Below are 10444 nucleotides of genomic sequence, written 5' to 3' on the forward strand. Positions count from 1 at the left end.
TAGCCTGTAATCCCAGCACTGAGGAAGCTGAAGTGGGAGGAGCCTGAATTGAGGGCTAACCTGGACCACATGGTGAGACCCTATCTCAAAAATAAAAGGGGAGAGGAGATAAAGGCCTGAGGAAGAGATTTCTCCAGAGAAGGTACACATACAGTACCCAACGGGTGTATGAAAAGGTGCTGGACACCATCAGAGGACTGCTAATCAAAGCTACCATGGGCCACCCTCTCACGCTGGTGAGAATGGCAATCGCTAAAACAAATAGCCACGAAGCCCCAAAATAACAAGTGTTGCTGAGCATGCGGATGTATTAGAACTGTTGTGTGCTATTGGTATGAGTGGAAATGATGCCACTGTGGAAAACACAATGCTTCCTCAAAGTTACAAAGAGAATTACTACATGCTGTAGCAATCCTGTGTTCGGAGATTGAGGGCGTGTGGCTACATATCATATTTGGGTATATATACATACATACATTTATGTATACACACACACACCAGAGTCTCAAAAAGATATATATATATATATATACCTTATTGTAGTATATTCATAATAGCCAAGCTATGAGAACAATCTCAATCCTTGCATCAATATGGAAATGTAACACACACACAATGAATTGTTCCTCACCCTTAAGAGAAGATCCTGCCATATGAAACAACATGGAAGAACCTGGAAGACATTATGGTAAGTGACGTCAGCTACTGATGTTGGAAGAACCAACATCGTATGACCCTACTAACAGGCTGCATCCGAAGTCACAGTCATGGAAACAGTAGAATGCTGCTTGGGGTGGGGACAACACGGAGTTGCTGTTCAGTGGGTGATAACATTTCATTTTTGCAAGATTGTGTTCTAGAATGTTCCTCTATGCAACATTGCACCTGTAGTTAACAATGCTGCTTGTGCCCTGGGACAACCGGTAAGAGCATGGACGCCACACTGTGTCCTCCTCATCCTAAAAACCCAAACATGGTCTCCCAGGTGCTTATAGAGAAGAGACTTAGGCCAGAGTCACCAAGAAGATTGTCCACATGATCCAAGTAAAAGCTGAGCTAAAGCCAGACCAAGGTCTGGGCCTGAGAGGCTGGTCAAGTTGGATGTATCCGACTGGTCGGACTGGATGGCTAGCCAGGTGGTCAAGGTGAGGGCTGGAGGAGAAGATGAAGTGGGAGTAACTTGGAGGCTTCTGTTGGGGGGGGTGGAGTAGATGGTGGTGCCTTGCTAACGGAGGAAGCGAGGGAAGAGTGTGTCCTGGGAGGGGAGGTCAAGGGTGGGTTTTGGTGCATTGCGTCAAACGCGATAACGTGGCTCCCAACCTGGTGACCCAGAGGGAAGACATGGGGCTCTGAAGGTCCAGGGGATGGTGGAGCCGGGAAGGGAGGCTGAGGAGCAGGCAGACCCCCACAGGAGGCAGCGTGCTTTGTTCTGATTTAGCATGGAGGAGACTCTGAAGTGTTTGATGTGCTCAGTGGAAGGAGCCGTGGGAGGATTGATGAGGACGGGAGAGAGGGAAGGAGAGTCCTGGCGGGGCGAGAAGCAGGGCCCAGATGGTGCTGCTAGCTGGGGGCAGGCAGAAGAGCAGTAATTAATCTGAGATAGGAGAAGAGGGTCGCCATTAATCTTGCTTCCCCAAAAGGCTCACGCTCCCCTACAGATTTCTTTTTGGATATGGAAAATCCATATTCCTAGGAGTCCTGGACAATTTTTACTTGTAAGGTCTGACTCTTAGCAGAGAGTCTTAGCATGTTCCACACTCTCCTTTGCTCCGGAGAGTAACCTCCCCAATGTAGACTTGGTGGGCTGTCAGCCTCCTCCCCTGCAGAATGGTCACATGACCCAGGCTGAGCCAATTAGCATCGTCCCAGGGCCTTTGGCTTTTGGACAGAGCAAGCAGGGTTAAGTAGTTGAGTGTTCGTTCCTTTATCCTGTGTCCTTACCACAAAGAATTTACCTACAGGGTTCTGTTTTCGAAGCCTAGACCACCCAGATCATTTCAATCCTTATGTCCAGTTCAATTAGCCACAGCCAGTTCCTGCTGGTTTTGACTCAAGTAAAGGAACTATGACATGTTTTAGAATAACAGAATATTCCAGAATGGCAGAGGTGTCTTCAGTCTTCCCATTTCACAGAGCAGGCTGGGGACCCAGCATCTCTCATCAGATTCAAGTCTGGGACAGGATGACAGAGTCTCTGGCTTTCCCTTAGACTCTCCATTCTTCCTCTCTTGCCTCTCCTCCCCCATTTGTGTGCTAGACCCTATTCTGGAGAACAGGCTGGGGGCCCTAACTGTCCCCCCTGGATTCCACCCAACACTGACTGAGAAATCACTCAGAAGTCACGGAGTTCTAAGATCTTACTCTTCTCACCCAAACGCAAGACGCAAACCTCTGAAAGTGACCTGAAGGCCCGGAGACAACACTCAGGGCCCACCAAGCCCACCCAGCCTGTATTCTTGTCTCTTTCCCCCTGCCATCTGTGTGCGTGGGGAGGCCCTTCTCCTTTAGACCTCCTTTTGGGCGGAGGCTGTAGTAGAGACGGTTCATCGGTAACTTCAGAACACGCCTTCTCGACTCCACCGTTTGCTGACGCTACAATTTTGGGTAAGTCATTTATCGAGACACTCTGACTTGGTGGTCTCCCGGAGAAAAGAAATCTTGGTGGTCGCCAGAGAAAAGAGTCTCTTCATCAGCTCATCAAGGTAACTGTAAAATTAAATAAGGCAATATAGATCAGGCGGCTCCCAGAGAGCTCGGGACACAGAAGGTCTCAAGGCTGGAGAACCATCAATTCTACACCTCTTGCTTCCTCGTAACCTGAGCCAGTGGACCCTAGAAGTCAGCACACACTCAGCAACTCGGCACGAGTGAGCAGCTTGGGCTGAGATGCCCTGTTTTTTTTTTGGGGGGGGGGGCGGGTTGCGGTTAGGATCCTGAGAGCAGAGATTAGACAGAGAAGATTGCCCCATTTGAGCTGGGCTGCGGAGAATAACTAGAAGTCGGGTGAAGGATGAGGGAGAGTGGAGCTGGGATTGCACGCGATGAGGAGAAATGTTGCTTGACTGTTAGACCACAGGCGAGTCTTCGGTGTTGATGTGATGGAAGAATCTAGGAGAGGCCACTCAAGTCCGAAACTTCCCACGCATTGACTTGGCCACAAGCTACATTGCGTCCCTTGACTTTATGATCTAGTGCTTTCTCCTTCCCCTAAGAAGACTGTGGAATTCCAATGATGACAGGTGGGCCAAACTGCTACACCCGGTGAGTCCCCTGAAAAATGGGACCCCTGGTCAAGTGATATCATGGGTCCCAGAGTGGGCATCTGCATCATTAGGAACACCCTTTCTCGAGATACCCTTTAGAAGAGTTCATACTGCCCTTGCCCATTCTTCTCCTACGCCAGCTGTGACCAGCATGGAGCTTTTTGACTCCTACCCATAATGCCATGCTACCCCAAGTTGTCTGGAATGATGCCTGGAAAAGAGGAGGCCAGCAGCATCCCCCCACCCCAGGGAACCCTTGTCCTTGTGTTTAAAGCCAGTGTGCCCACTGTGGCCGCTCCCAGTCTCCCGTGTCCCAGCGCGAGATGATTAATGGCATAGCTGCATCACTGTGTTGTATTTAAGTCTGTCCCCAAGCAGATAGATTGTCTCTGCAGATAAAGTGCTCCTGGGCCCTCCCTGGACTGTGGCTCCGGGCCCACTCCTCCCTCTGGGTTGGCAGCCTGTTACAGGGAACTCTGAAAGGTAAATGAATTGATAAGGCAGCGGGGGCAGGGAACAGGCTGTATCTTCAGTGGCTCTTGTAAACAGTATAAAGTCACCTTGATGTGCCAGGACTAATGACGCGGGAGTTGGGTGGCATGGAGCCAGTATAGGGCCACGCATCCCTAAGGCAGAAGGAGCCACGGGGGTGGCATGGGGGAGCGTCTCTCTGCCTGTGTCCTCTCCCCACAGTGACACACTCTCGGCTCTGTCTCCCAGGGCTCCACTTCCCTGTCTACTCTGTAAAGTGACATTGTTTGTCCAACCTGTCCCCTAAATGATGATGAAATCCTAACTTCCAATACTTGTGGCTATGACCTTTTTAGGAAATGGGGTCTTTGAGAATGATCACATTAGGACGAAGTCCTACGATCAGTGTCTTTATAGAAAGGAGCAATTTAGACACGGCGGCAGAGAGGCACACATGAACTATGACACATAGCTGCCTTTGCAAGCCAAGGACACCGAAGACGGCCAGCAAGCCTCTAAAATTCAGGGGAGGCCATGGAACAGGTGCCCTCACAGCCTCAAAAGGAGGCAACTCTGCACTGATCTTGTGTTTCTAGAACAAGTCAGTAAATTTCTCTTGTTCTAAGCCAACGTAGTTTGGGACACTTGATTAGCCAGCCTTTGCAAACCAATTCAGAGCAGTAATCCTTCCTGCAGGTATGTGGGGAGGAAGGGACAAGGAGAGCCCCATGACATAGCCACGCTAGGTCAGGAGTTCAGTTATTCAGTAAAATCTGGGAGGCTCACCCCAGACATGGGTAAGAACTGGGGTGGCAGGAGACAGACAGAGAAATCACACAAAACACATGGCTGCAATGGGGCCATAGTCACATGGATTTAGGAGATTAGGGGGAGGCTCACACGCTGCATGATTCTCTCTCTCTCTCTCTCTCTCTCTCTCTCTCTCTCTCTCTCTCTCGGTTTTTCGAGACAGGGTTTCTCTGTGTAGCTTTGGAGCCTGTCCTGGAACTCACTCTGTAGCCCAGGCTGGCCTTGAACTCACAGAGATCTACCTGCCTCTGCCTCCCGAGTGCTGGGATTAAAGACGTGTGCTACCACCGCCTGGCTTCGCTGCATGATTCTTTACATATGAAATTCTCAGACTGGGAAATCCACAGAAACAGAAAGAAGAGAATCTTACCAGAGGCTGAGGTCCCCAAATGTTAAAGAGAAATAGATTTCTTTTTGCTTAAGCCACCCATTTGGTGGTGTTGCACTGGAGTGGCCCTTGCAGCCTAATGAGGCGGGTGGGGAAATGGAGGCAGCTGTCTAGTATGGGGAGGCTCCTTTGGGGGTGCTGTGTGTGTTCTAGAAGTAGATGTGCAGTGGTACTCCTTGTGCAATGTGTGGGTGAGCTTACCACGCTCAAGTGTATGCTTCAAAATAGTGCACTTAGGTGAAAGTGTATTGCGCACTAAAAGCAAACCGCTCCGGGGAGGGGACTCTCGAGAAGACCTCAGGAGATCGAGTCTCTTTTGAAGGAGAAGAAGCCTCCACTCTCACGGAGCAAGGTAGGTGATTGGGTTGTGGTGTCTATTTTTGTTTTGTCTCTATGTGTGTGGGGGCGGGGGGGGGGATGCATGTGCACAGAGTACACGTGAAGGTCAGAGGACAACCTTGGGTGTGTCCTCAGGCATCCTTACCTTTTGTTGGAGGCAGGATCTCTCACTGGCCCGGGACATTGCCACATGGGACACACTAGCTGGGCTGCTTCCAAGGATCCACTTGTCCCCCGTCACCTGTCTGTCACTGGGATCATAGCTGTGCATCACCACATCTGGCTTTTCACCTGGGTTCTGGGGACCTGAACTCAGGTCATCACATCTGCAAAGCCAGCCCTGTACCACCTTTCTTTCCAGCCTGAGTTTTTAGAAATATTTACTTGTTTATTAGGGAGTGCTACAGCATGTGTGTAGAGGTCACAGGACAACTTTCGGGAGCTGATTCTCTTCTTCAGCCATGTGGGGTCTGGGGATCGAAGTCAGCTCATTAGGCTTGGAGACAGGCACACTTCCCTGCTAAGCCATCTCTCTGGCACTGGCATTACCTGTTCTAAAGCAATGCTGTGACTGACTTCTGGATGTTCAAGGAGGTGGAGGATCCTCAACTCTTCAGGGATCTTAGGACACTCAGAGTGGAGTACTTCTGGATGAAGGGATGAGGTGTTGGGGAGGGGTGGGTGTGTAATGAACCTGGCTGTTGAGGTGACAGGTAAAGTCACAGGGAAAGATCCAGGGGTGTTTGGGGGCTTTTTTGCTTTTCTTTTCCCCTGCCTGTGGGTGAACACACTAAAACTCTAAAAGTCCTTAGTCTTCTCTTCCTAACCCCTGACCTCTGGTCAGGAGCTATGTGGGCCAGAGCTATGTGGTCCTACCAATGCTACTCCTAGCTTTTTGGAAAGAACTGAAGAAAGGAGGAGGAAGGTGGTGAAGATGGGCAGGGGCCGTATCCAGAAGGAGCGCAGAGATGTGCATGGGTAATGCAGATACCCCGAGTATTCATACAAGACACTCCATTTCCCAGGCACAGTCCTGCGCATCCTCTTAGACTGTCATTTTATTCTCATGAGTTTTGTGAATTAGACATTTGGGGTTTCCAGTTGCAAATAAGGAAGTCGAGGCTCAGAGCAGTCAGGGATATGACTTGAGTTTCCTAGTAACAGATGGACGAGGAAAGAATTCAGCACAACCAGTCAGTTGATGGGCTGGTATATGGGAATAGGTGGCCTGCTGGTGGCACGGGACAGGCTTCATGATGGAGCGGTGAGCCTCTTGAGAGCCGAGCCCAGTGGTCTCCCATGATGATGACCAGCATTCAAAGGAATGCCGTGTGTTATCATGTTGTCACTGGGGTCCCCTGCCCCTCCGCCGCCTCGCATACCCATGGGGCAGCTCAAATGGGTGGCTCCCAGCTCGGGTTCGGTTAGAAGAGTTAAGACTGAGACTGGCCGGGCGGTGGTGGTGCACGCCTTTAATCCCAGCACTCGGGAGGCAGAGCCAGGCAGATCTCTGTGAGTTTGAGGCCAGCCTGGGCTACCAAGTGAGTTCCAGGAAAGGCGCAAAGCTACACGGAGAAACCCTGTCTCGAAGAACCAAAAAAAAAAAAAAAAAAAAAAAGACTGAGACTGGACCAGTTCAGAAATCAGCGTAGGGATGACAGTCAAAACCAGGATTTCATGAGGCTCTCCAAGCTAATCCTGGAGGTGCATGTTCAACTCCTTTACTGTGCATTTGGATTAGAGCAGGCGCTATACTGGTCTGGGGAAGCCCGGGAGTACTGTGGCCACAGAGAGAAACAGGCACACACACACACACACACACACACACACACACACACACACACACACACACACTGCTCTCCTCCAGGAAGCAGTGAGGGGTCAGTGAGAAGCCAGACAGCTGCGGAGAGTGCATAGAGAAGGGCAATTGTGAAGGGAAGGCCTCAGTCTGCAGCAGAAGAGGGGTTTTCCCCAGGAAGGTGCCTGGTGGGGAATGTGTACCAAGTGCCTATCAGCAGGGACCCCTCCCAAGTCCCAACTCTGCAGGGCTCTCTGCCTTCCCAGCAGCAACATTTGCAAGCTGCTCTGCATATGGCCAGGCTAGTTAGAGGGAGGCACTCAGTGGCTGCTAGCCACACTGGCCTGGCACCCAGAAGCACCGGGTTCTTGGACAGAACCATGCATTAACGATGGACACATCAGACTGATTCTCCTAAAGTCCCTGTCCCAATCCTCTACTTTCCCAGGGGCAGTCTCATGAAGCACACACTTCCGACATCCCAGAAGAATGACTCCCAGTGTCTTGGGTACCATTCATTCACTCATTCATTCATTCATTCACTCATACACTCATTCGTTCATTCACTCATACACTCATTCATCCATTTATTTAGTCAGCCAGCAAGTCCACAATCAGGACATCTTGCTGTGTATCAGTTACCATGGTAACCCTGGGTCACAAAGGTGAATAAGACAAGCACTGTCTTTACCTTCACGAAGCTTTGCTCCACTGGCAGGCTGCAACAAGGGTATCTGAGATCCTACAGGTCACAAAGGTCTTTGACTTTAGCAGTTTGGGTCCCACATATCCTGTGGTTCCTGCTAGGGAGGGAAGAAGTGGTTCTAACAGAGAGAGATGGATTAACATCTTCCTTAAAAAAAAAAATGATCAGGAAGTTTTAAGGGTTTTATTATGTCCCTTCTACACCAGCAAGGGCTGGCTCCATGACCCCCTTGAAGGGCAACCTTGTAAGGATGGCACTGTGCCCAACGGAGCATACACAAGTAACTCCAAAAGCCGAGGCCCATAGCCCTGTGTGAGCAAGCCCTATCACTGCCCTTCCCCCACGATGCTACCATTTTCGGGAAACTTCATCCCCTTGTTTAGCTGCTGGATACGGACTGACCTGTCCCAGGAAGGCTGGGTCCACCCTGTAGAAACTGGAGCAGGGGGTGTTCTTTAAAGACCCTTTAGTACCCCCAAAGAGTGCTCATTTTCCGGGAAAAAAAAAAAAAAACCTTTGCAGAGCTTGGCCTCCTCGGAAACCTTTCTGGAAAAAACAGGCACCAGTGGCCCCCACGGTGGGCCTTTCGTCCATGGAGAATGACACCTGCCTTTGCAAGAACTCTGCCTCATGGACACAGCTGGCTCCAGCTTCTTCCCGGGCTCCTCACCTGGTAACACATTCTCTCTACCCAATAGGGGCCTTCCGCCTGGCCCGGACAGTCCCTCTGGCCCTGGAGCTAGGGGAGCTGCACACCCTCCCTGCCTCCTGATCTGGCAGGGGGAATGGAAACTTTCGTGGAAAGCACTTGAGCTGACGAATGCTCCCAAGTCAGAATGTTGACTACTCAGGCCCTGACGACCAGGGCTCAGGATGGGGGGGGGGGGTCGGGGGAGCGCTCCTCCACAGGGTCAGGACCTCCTTCAGGTTCCTCTCGCCCTTTCCACAGACCCGTACTCACCAGCTCTGTGGGGCCCGAGTGAGCTGGCCACTCAGGAAGCCATTGTCTTCCACACTCCCACAGTACTCAACAACCCCGGTCCTCCCCCTTTGCCAATACATGTCACGTCCCCCTTTCCCGCGCCCCATAGGTGGCTACGAAGCTTGCACGGGGCTCCGAGGAGTTGGAAGTCCAGAGGTTTTGGCTGTTTTGCTTGAGACCTGGTTATGGTTGTGGGATTTTTTTTTTTTTCCTGTCAGCTGCCTGTTATATCAATCACGGAGTCGGGATCTATTTATAGGTTGGGAGTACTGTGTCCTTAGTCACAAAGAGACACAGACAGGGGACTGTCAGCTGGTGTCGGAGGAGCCAAGCTACGGAGTCATCAGCTTCTGGAACACCTGAGGGTAACCGGTCCTCACTCCTGGCAGCCCCATCCTCTAGCCAGCCCCACCATGTAAGTAAGCTAACTTCTCTCAGTCCTCCCCAGACTGCCCTGTGCCTCCTGTCCCTCTCCCTACACACCCTCCTCTCCCCTGCGTTTGCTCTCTCTCTTTTTAATGGATAAAAATATCTCCCCACGCCTGTTCTTTCATCCTGATTTCCGTGCACTAAAGCATCCATCCCTGCGTGGCCGAGAGGTAAATGTTGCCTCTCTCTGGCTGTCATGAGAAGGTCAGAGGGTCTCCACGTGGCTGGGTGGGATGGTTACCCAAACTCATTTGGAATCGGTGGGCTCCCTTTGGTTTTTATTTGTTTTTCGTGGAGAGAAAGTCAGTAAATCAAAAGGGCAAAGCAAAGTTCACACGCGGCTCAGTGGGGTGGTTATGTCTCCCAGCGTGAAAACTTTCATTTGTTGGCAGCTCCAGCATTTGGTGAGCGAGCGAGGTGACGGAAGGGGGGAGACTGGCTTCTCAGGGGTTTTCAGGGTGATGATGGAGGGGTGCTGACAGACCCGGGGGGCACCCTGGGAGCTTTCAGGTTCAGCTAGAGTCATGGCAGCTCCAATAACTATCTTATTTCCAGCACCTCCCAGGAAAGGGGACATCCTCCCCCCTTCACGGAGTGATTCTACTTTGTGAAGTGGAGGTAGAAGCTGTCAACCCTTTCCTTGCTGGCTTGGGCTGACTCCATTGCTGGGTGCATTTTTCTCAACTCTGGAAGGAGTTAGGGAACTTGGGTTAGGAAGAAAAAGTATCAGAAGGCGGTACGCCAGGTGTCGCGCCCTTTCTTGGGGAGGAAAAGATACCAGTTTTGTCAAAGCTGGGCTCTGTGCACACGAGATGGGCTGACTCCGCACATCAGGTGGCTCTGGAGCATCCACGCCCTCCACCTCCCGCCCCCACCCCCACCCCACCCCTGGCCTGAGTCTTATCTGCCTGCCGTGAGCTTCACAGGGAACCTTGGAACTGTAGTTTCTAGATAATCCTGGTCATATTAACCAGAATTCTTGCATTTGGGGAGATTGGTTTTATAGCATTTCTGGAAGAGAAGGCCTTAAACTTAAAACAAAACAAAAAACTATGTGTTGGTATTTAATGTACACTATGTACAACTTTTTAAATAGACTTCATTCTTTTTACAATGAGTTTCTATTCGCTTATGCATTGGTTACCAGATGCTATATTGCTAAGGACTACTTCTAGATTTGTTTAGGGAAACAGTATCAGAACCAAAAAAAAACAATCCTTACTTCCATTTAAAAGCATTAAACAAAGCAAGACAGCCT

General features: G+C 50.6%; 1 long non-coding RNA gene across 1 annotated transcript; it reads right to left on the minus strand.

Annotated features, from left to right (window-relative positions):
- Positions 1-2103: 2103 nt before the first annotated feature.
- LOC131923788 (uncharacterized) lies at positions 2104-8594 on the minus strand. The gene is made up of 3 exons (XR_009382713.1): positions 8446-8594; positions 7761-7872; positions 2104-2706 (listed from the first exon to the last, which is right to left on the minus strand). It is a non-coding gene; the product is annotated as an uncharacterized LOC131923788 (long non-coding RNA).
- Between the last annotated feature and the right edge of the window lie 1850 nt (positions 8595-10444).

This window comes from Peromyscus eremicus, chromosome 14 (assembly GCF_949786415.1).
Source record: "Peromyscus eremicus chromosome 14, PerEre_H2_v1, whole genome shotgun sequence".
NCBI classification, from domain to species: Eukaryota; Metazoa; Chordata; class Mammalia; order Rodentia; family Cricetidae; genus Peromyscus; species Peromyscus eremicus.